The following is an 8,057-nucleotide window of genomic DNA, read 5'->3' on the forward strand; positions in this document are numbered from 1 at the left end:
GAGTGATGTAGATCTCCTGTCTTATTTTAGTGAAGTCCGTTTGTATGGAAGTTTGGTTATTGATGAGAGTCTCCAGGTTGGAGAGCTCTTTTTTGATGTTTTCCTGTTTGCTGTATAGGAGGCTGATCAGGTGGTTCCTCAGTTTCTTTGATAGAGTATGGCATAATCTCTCACTGTGGTCTGTGTAGTATGTAGATAGCAGTGGATTTTTTACCTTTAGTCCATTTGGTATGATGTCCATCCGTTTGCATTTGGAAAGGAAGATGATGTCTGTCTGTATTTGTGCAAGTTTCTTCATGAGGTTGATGGATTTCCACTCCATACGGCTAAATGCAGTGCCTTGCATGGTGTCAAGTATCAGAGGGTAGCCGTGTTAGTCTGGATCTGTAAAGCAACAAAGAATCCTGTGGCACCTTATAGACTAACAGACGTTTTGCAGCATGAGCTTTCGTGGGTGAATACCCACTTCTTGGATGCAAGTGGTGGAAAATTTCCACCACTTGCATCCGAAGAAGTGGGTATTCACCACGAAAGCTCATGCTGCAAAACGTCTGTTAGTCTATAAGGTGCCACAGGATTCTTTGTTGCTTTACAGTCATGAGAAATCCCTTAGCTACCACCTGAGCTGGAACAAGGACTATACCAGATGAAAAGATTGGGCCTAGACTAGAAATAAGTCTAGTCTGCAAAAGAAGCTTTTTGGAAGATCTCTGAGGATGAGATTTTTATCTGTATTAGGCTTAGACTTGCATGTTTTTGTTTTATTTTGCTTTGTGGAGAATAGAAACTCCACAGAGAAGGAAAAGTTAATGCCCTAGAAAAGTGTCTGTGTGTGTGTTTGTGAGATGGGTGGGAGGGTGTCTAGAAACCACTCTTCTCTAGTTTTCTCTGATTTCCTGTAGAAAATCTGAAGCCGGGAGTAAAAAAATAAAATCATTTTCTCTGAGGTTTGAACTTAAGGCCTTCAGAATATGAGACTGACACGCTGCCAACTGCACTGAGAAGGCTTGGAAAAACTTTAGGCTCAGTGCATATAGGACCCTTCTACAGCCGTGACTGGGGCAGGGAAAGAGCCAGGAATGTGCTGGAAGACGCAGGGAGCTCTGGTGACCAGAGACTTTTCCTGGCAGCTTTCACAGCAGCAAAGAAATCAATTCATGCTGCCAGTGAACAATCTACTGGAACTAATGGCAGCACAGGGGGGATATTTCCAAGCTGTGCACCTACTTCCACATTTTAGAACTTACTCTCCTTTTCCTAGTAGGGCACTTTCCATGTGAATTAAGCAAAGCAAGTTGGGGAAACTACACAGGTAATAGAAACCAGGGCGCCAGATAAGGCTTGAATTCATGACCCCAGCAGTTTCCCCATTTGCACTAACCAGTTGCACCAGTGCAGGTGCTTCTTAGACAAAGCTGGGAAGCAGGCAGTTATCAGTCTCTGGGTCACATCTTTGCCTGGTAATTGAAAGGTTGATGCATCAAACCTAACTCAAGATGCGGCTTTTCAGCCATGAGACTCCAGGACATTTTAACAGGAAGAAAATCTCCTCAATTCTCGTTTAGCCCCATTTGACTCCTTCTGCCCATCTCGCCGCCCCCACCCCCGCCAGTCACTTTCCTTCCCCACTGGGGCCACGCAGAGAGGAGTCCCAGTCAGTCTCTGTCACAGAGTCTGTATCCCATAAAGGGAGGGAGGGGTCGCTCCAAAACACTGATAATGGGGTGGGGAGTGGTGTGTGTGGTTAGGGGGAGAAAGGATGGAGATCTCACAGTGGGTCCCAGAGAGATTCCCCAGATTGGGAGATCCTGCTGCCCCCATCAGCCAGCTGTGGGAAGAACAACTTGATATTGCTTGGGGAAGCCACCTTTAAAAACACAAGTGTAATATGCTAGTTATATTTTAATAAGACCAAAGCCTCCTCAAACCCAGGGTCACACTCATTGGAATGATTTTGCCTTGATATTTTAGCAGCCGCAGACACAAAGCGAGTCAAATTACAGTTTCCGTTTGGAGTCAGTGCACACACAAGAATCCGGAGGCTTTTAATTCCTTAGGTTCTGCCGCCATTTCATTTGTTTCCTGTTCCAAGATTTATCCTTGTGCAAAGCAACGTTACGCCCTTGGGAGTGTCCTCCTGGTCCTTCCTGCCGCCCCTGGGCAATTTAAAGGGCCTGGGGACCCCGCCACCACCGCCAGCAGCACAAGGGGACTAAGGCACTTTCCTGCCCGCCCTCGCTGCGTGTGGCACACCACTCCTGGAACGGCTGGCACGCCCTTCGGCCCCTGGGGTGGGAGGGGTCTCTACGCGCTGCTCCCTCCCTGAGTGCCAACTCTGTCAACTGTGGCAATGGGAGCTGCAAGGGTGGAGTCTGCGGGCAGCGGTGCGTAGAGACACCCCGGCCCTCCCGGCTTAGGGGCTGCTGCCAGAGGGTATGGGGTCTGGGTTGGTGCAGGGGTTGGGGTGCAGGAGATGGTGAAGGGTGCAACATTTACCTCAGGCATCTCCCAAAGCAACCTGCCCCACACCCAAATTCCTTCCAAGACCCTGCTCCCCACACACCCTCCTGCACCTCAACCCCCTGACTGAACCCAGACCCTGCACCCAAACTCTCTCCCAGAGCCCAACCCCTCTCCCTCCCTCACCCAAACTCCCTCCCAGAGCCTTAGGCAAATGTGTGTGGGGTGTGGGGCAGGACTTGGTTCCATTCTGGGCACCACCAAAAATTATACAAATCTGCCACCCCTGTCCAGCCCAACCTTCTGCTGATGCACCTCAGCCCAGACCTGTGCATGGTTTTAAGCTTGCATTACTTAAATTCCATGACATTGAGGGATTTCAGCTCCCCTTTGCCCAGAGGGAACCTTCACCCCACTCCCAACCAGGTTCTTGTCCATGGCATCACTGTAGGGGGGCTGGGTCCCTCGGTGTCTTTTCTCTCTCTACAACAGGCCAGGGTGCAATAACGGGGGCATCTGAGCACCCAGGACCTTCTATGGGGCTGCCATTCCCCTTCCCCTTCTGTGGTCTCATCAGTCATTGACTCCAGCCTTTTTTCTATCCATCGTCAGCACCATCCCAAGCAAGCTGCACTCGCCTCAAAAAGACAGAGAGTCCTGTGGCACCTTACAGAGTAACAGACATATTGGAGCATAAGCTTTCATGGGTGAATACCCACTTCGTCAGACGCATGTGGCAGAAATTTGCAGAGGCAGGTATAAATATGCAGGCAAGAATCAGTCTAGAGCTAAGGAGGTTAGTTCAATCAGGGAGCATGAGGCCCTCTTCTAGCAGTTGAGATGTGAATACCAAGGGAGGAGAAATTGCTTTTGTAGTTGGCTAGCCAAGAGTCAGGGCCAAGTATCCCTAGGCCACCCCGACAGGTGTTTGAAGAACAGGGAAACAAAGGGCACCACAAACTTATGTTTTTTGGATGAGCCAAGAAAGGGAGCAGCATTGTCCCCTCAGGCAGCCCCTGTTCAATTCCAGGTCAGAAAACAAAACTCTTCTGCAAGAATATCCAAAAAATATTGTGTTTCACTTTACTTCATAAGTACAGTTGTGTGGCAATTAAATGATGACCCTAAAGTTTCATAAAAGCAAAGAACATTAAACAAAATAGTGTGGGAAATACGGATGTATCTGAGGAAAGGGCTTGGAATGAAGAAAGACAAAAATTGATCGGTCGAGAGAACAGGCCCTGTTTCCCCCTGGTTTGGAGCTTCTCCCACAACTACTGGAATAGAAAAGCTAAGCAAATAGGGTTCTATTGTTGCACAGGAGATTGAAGTGAGGTTATTTTCTCCAGATGGTCATGTCAGGAGTGGGGTTTGAAACCACGTCTCTATGCAGAGACCAGAACACCCAAGAGATAGGAGAAAAGAGTCTTAAAACTAGCACTTTAGACCAGCCCACTATCCTCCTGCTACAAAGACTGTGACTTATGAGCCCTCGTTTTTGTTAATAGTTGATGAACTCTTTAGGGAGGTCGAGGTGGCACATCTTTCAACTCCTAGAGACCTTCTACAGCACAGCTGATTTTTAGACACACTCACCTGGACCTAAAGTTACACGTTTCCTGGAGCTCCATGAGTTCTGTGGTGTTGTAATCTCCCTGCTTGTGTTTTAAGTGAACAAAAGATGGGTGCTGGTATTCTGAGACAGTAATGGTGAACCTCAAAATCCTTCCCAGACAGTTAAGCAACCAGCACCCACAACCTCTACCATGATAGCATGGGGGGGGGGGGCCCTGCTAAACCCAGGATTGTGAGTTCAATCCTTGAGGGGGTCACTCAAGGATCTGGGGCAAAAATTGGTCCCACTAGTGAAGGCAGGGGGCTGGACTTGATGACCTTTCAAGGTCCCTTCCAGTTCTAAGAGATTGGTATAGCTCCAATTATTACCTATTTTTATTTTTATTACCTGTCTGGCAACAACTCACTGATCAATAGCTGGGGTGTGAAATCCTCATTTCTGTGTTGTTCTATCACTGTAGTCCCCACTTTCCTATTGCTTGTCTGCATAATCTCTGTCTGGTTCTATGACTGTTTCTGTCTGCTGTATAATTAAATTGTTGGGTGTACACTAAGGTAAATTAAGGTGTTGGGGTATAATTGGTTAGATAATCATGTTACAATGTGTTAGGATTGGTTAGTTACATTTCAGTAAAATGCTTGGTTAAGGTATAGCTAAGCAGAACTCCAGTTTTACTATATAGTCTGCAGTCAGTCAGGAAGTAAGGGGGGGAAGGGGAAGGGGAATGGGGGTAGGGGAATTAGAATTATGTTTTGCTAAGGGAGGGAATAGGAAGAGGGAATGGGAACAGGGACACAGGCAAGGCTCTGTGGTGTCAGAGCTGGGAAGGGGGATCCTGAGGCAGGAAATTGGAATAATTGCTTGCTGGAAGTTTACCCCAATAAACATTGAATTGTTTGCACCTTTGAACTTTGGGTATTGCTGCTCTCTGGTCACAAGAGAAGGACCAGGGAATGGGAGGGTGTCATAACTATAAAGGGAAGGGAACCGCCTCCTGTGTACAATACTATAAAATCCCTCATGGCCAGAGACACCAAAATCCTTTTACCTGTAAAGGGTTAAGAAGCTCAGGAAACCTGGCTGACTCCTGACCCAAAGGACCAATAAGGGGACAAGATACTTTCAAATCTTGGTGGGGGGAAGGATTGTGTTTCTGCTCTTTGTTTTGGGGGTTGTTCACTCTTGGGACTAAGAGGGACCAGACATCAATCCAGGCTCTCCAAATCTTTCTGAACCAGTCTCTCATGTTTCAAACTTGTAAGTAACAGCCAGGCAAGGCGGGTTAGGTTTATCTTTGTTTTCTCAACTTGTAAATGTTCCTTTTTGCTGAGAGGATTTTATCTCTGTTTGCTGTAACTTTGAACCTAAGGCCAGAGGGGGTTCACCTGGGCTCTATGAATCTGATTACCCTGTAAAGTTATTTTCCATCCTGATTTTACAGAGATGGTTTTTACCTTTTCTTTCTTTAATTAAAAGCCTTCTATTTAAGAACCTGATTGATTTTTCCTTGTTTTAAGATCCAAGGGGATTGGATCTGGACTCACCAGGAATTAGTGGGGGAAAGGAGGGGGGATGGTTAAATTCTCCTTGTGTTAAGATCAGGGCCGGCTCCAGGGACCAGCTGAGCAAGCTGGTGCTTGGGGCGGCAGATTCTACGGGGCGGCTTCCGCCCAAACCTAGGGCAGCACGGACGCTTTCTTTTCTTTTCTTTTTTTTTTTTTTTTGCTGCTCCGGCCGCCCTGTAGGGGGTGGCAGTGTGGAGGAGGCGAGCCCCCTGCAGCAAACTCGGCAGGGCAGCCCGCGTCCTTCCCTCCTCGCGGACCGGAGCAGAGCGGAGCCCTCCCACCAGGCAGCGTGGCGGTCGGGGCCGCGTGGTGAGTGCTCCGCTGAAGCGCTGGCCACCCCCCTTCTCTCTCCCCCCGCTCCCTCCCCTTCCCCGCCGCTGGACCAGGTGCACACTCTGCAGCACAGGGAGTCCCCTGGCTCCGGCCGCCCTGTGGGGTTTTTTGTTTTGTTTTTCCCCTGCTTTGCCGGCCGCGCTGTTGTTTCCCCCCGCACCTCCCCGCTCCAGCCCTGCCGTTTTCGTGTTGTTCCCCACAGCTTTGCTGCGCCAGCCGCGCCGTGTCCTCCCCACTTTGCCGCTTCAGCCGCGCCGTGTCCTCCCCACGTTGCCGCTTCAGCCCCGCCGTGTCCTCCCCCCACCGTTGCGGCGCCAGCCGCGCCGTGTTCTCCTCCTCCCCCCCGTTGCCGCTCCAGCCGGGCCGTTTTTTTCCCACCAGCTTTGCGGCTCCAGTGGCCCCACCTCCTTTTTTTTTTTTTTTGCTTGGGCGGCAAAAAGCCAGAGCCGGCCCTAGTTAAGATCCAAGGGGTTGGATCGCTGTTCACCAGGGACGTGGTGAGGAAGTCTCTCAAGACTATCCAGAAAAGGGAGCTAGTTTGAGAGTGGTGGCAGCAAGACCAGATCTAAGCTAGTAGTTAAGCTTAGAAGTGTTCATGCAGGGCCCCACATCTGTACCCTAAAGTTCAGAGTGGGGAAGGAACCTTGACAGAGGGTGATGGAATAAACCCTCTAACAAGTACGTCTTTCAGGGTGTGAAAAACCCCGGATCCAGTATAATTAAGCTGACCTAAGTGCTAAATGAAAGGAAAGATTGTTCTGTCAATGTAGCTATTACAGGGATGGAAAACCCCTCCAGTCACTGTAGCAGCTGTCTAGTCCCCAGTGCTACAGCAGTATTTTAAGTGTAGACAGCCTCAGAGTGACATCAGATCTGGCTCCATAGATGCTCAGGCACTAAGACAACACTAATTACAATGCACTAATGTTTCCGTAGTTGGCAGGATTTTAACCTGCGTGGGGAGACCCCAATGGATTTCTAGTCCATCGCCTTAACCACTCGGCCACAACTACTTGATGTCCAACTGCTGCACTACACCATGATTCTCTTCTCACTGAATTGTCACTTCAAATTGCTCAGACCAGCTCCCCCAGCACACTCACGGCTGTGCATTAGTGTAAGTGTGTCCATGGCTGAACAGCAAGAGTTCCTGCCCATTTCCCTTCCAGCTGGAGCATGATGAGAGTGTGTTTGTGTTAACGACATTGCTATAGATTGTTGTTCATTCCCCACACTGACAATTCACACAGTCCCTTTCCTATTCGAATCTCCACCATATCCTTCCAATAGCCAGGGTCAGGATTTTTCAGGGGCACTGAAATGTTTCAGGGGTTTGGTGCATGAACTCAGCCTTGCATTCCATCCCTGATGTTTCATGGACTAACAACAGCAGCAGAAACAAAGAGCGGAGCCAATATCTCACTGTCAGAGGTGAAGGTGGCCACGTCCCCTCTGTCTGATCATTGCCATTGCAGGAGTGAAGGTTTCAATACAATTGAATGCCCTGGCTCAGACAAGAGACACAGGGAGGTTTTGCTGTTCATGGATCTGTGCAAAGGAAATTGTGTCTCTGTGTGAAATTGAGGAGGGAAAAGAAACGTCCACATGGTGGCCCAATGCCCTAAGGAATGTGGGTGAAGGACTCTGGCTGAGAAATTATTTAACAGGAATTTGTATCAATGTATTGCCCTGATTAAAAGCTATGGCTAAAAGGCAGCCACTGTTGTTAGTACTTGAACCAGCGTGGAGACACCCGAGTGGGTCTCAAGTCCATTACCTTAACCAGGGAAGTCTATTATTTTATCAAGATCCAAATTTCTTGGTCAAGGTCTAGTCAATGTCTAGATGCCAGAGAAAATAATACACTGATGATGATAAGAAGAATATAGAAAGATTTTGCAGTCACTATGGACATAACTATGATGATTGTTTCATGTTTCACTCTTAATATCTGGCACCACCACTGCCTTTCCCTTTAGTCTTCTAGTTAACAAAGGATAAAACTAAACATCTCTTCAGATACCAGGGAGTGTTTTTGTTCATTCCTGCTAGCTACACAGGGGTTTGATGTAGCTGCTTTCAATCCTCCAGCTCTGCCGGGATAAGTAACATTTCAGGCTGTC

The 8,057-nt window shown here is 48.4% G+C and overlaps 1 non-coding gene across 1 annotated transcript; it reads right to left on the bottom strand.

Moving 5' to 3' along the window:
* Window positions 1-6,865: 6,865 nt before the first annotated feature.
* TRNAS-AGA lies at window positions 6,866-6,947 on the bottom strand. Its single transcript has one exon. It is a non-coding gene; the product is annotated as a tRNA-Ser (tRNA).
* Between the last annotated feature and the right edge of the window lie 1,110 nt (window positions 6,948-8,057).

The sequence above is a fragment of the Mauremys reevesii genome, linkage group 12 (assembly GCF_016161935.1).
Source record: "Mauremys reevesii isolate NIE-2019 linkage group 12, ASM1616193v1, whole genome shotgun sequence".
Taxonomy (NCBI): Eukaryota; Metazoa; Chordata; order Testudines; family Geoemydidae; genus Mauremys; species Mauremys reevesii.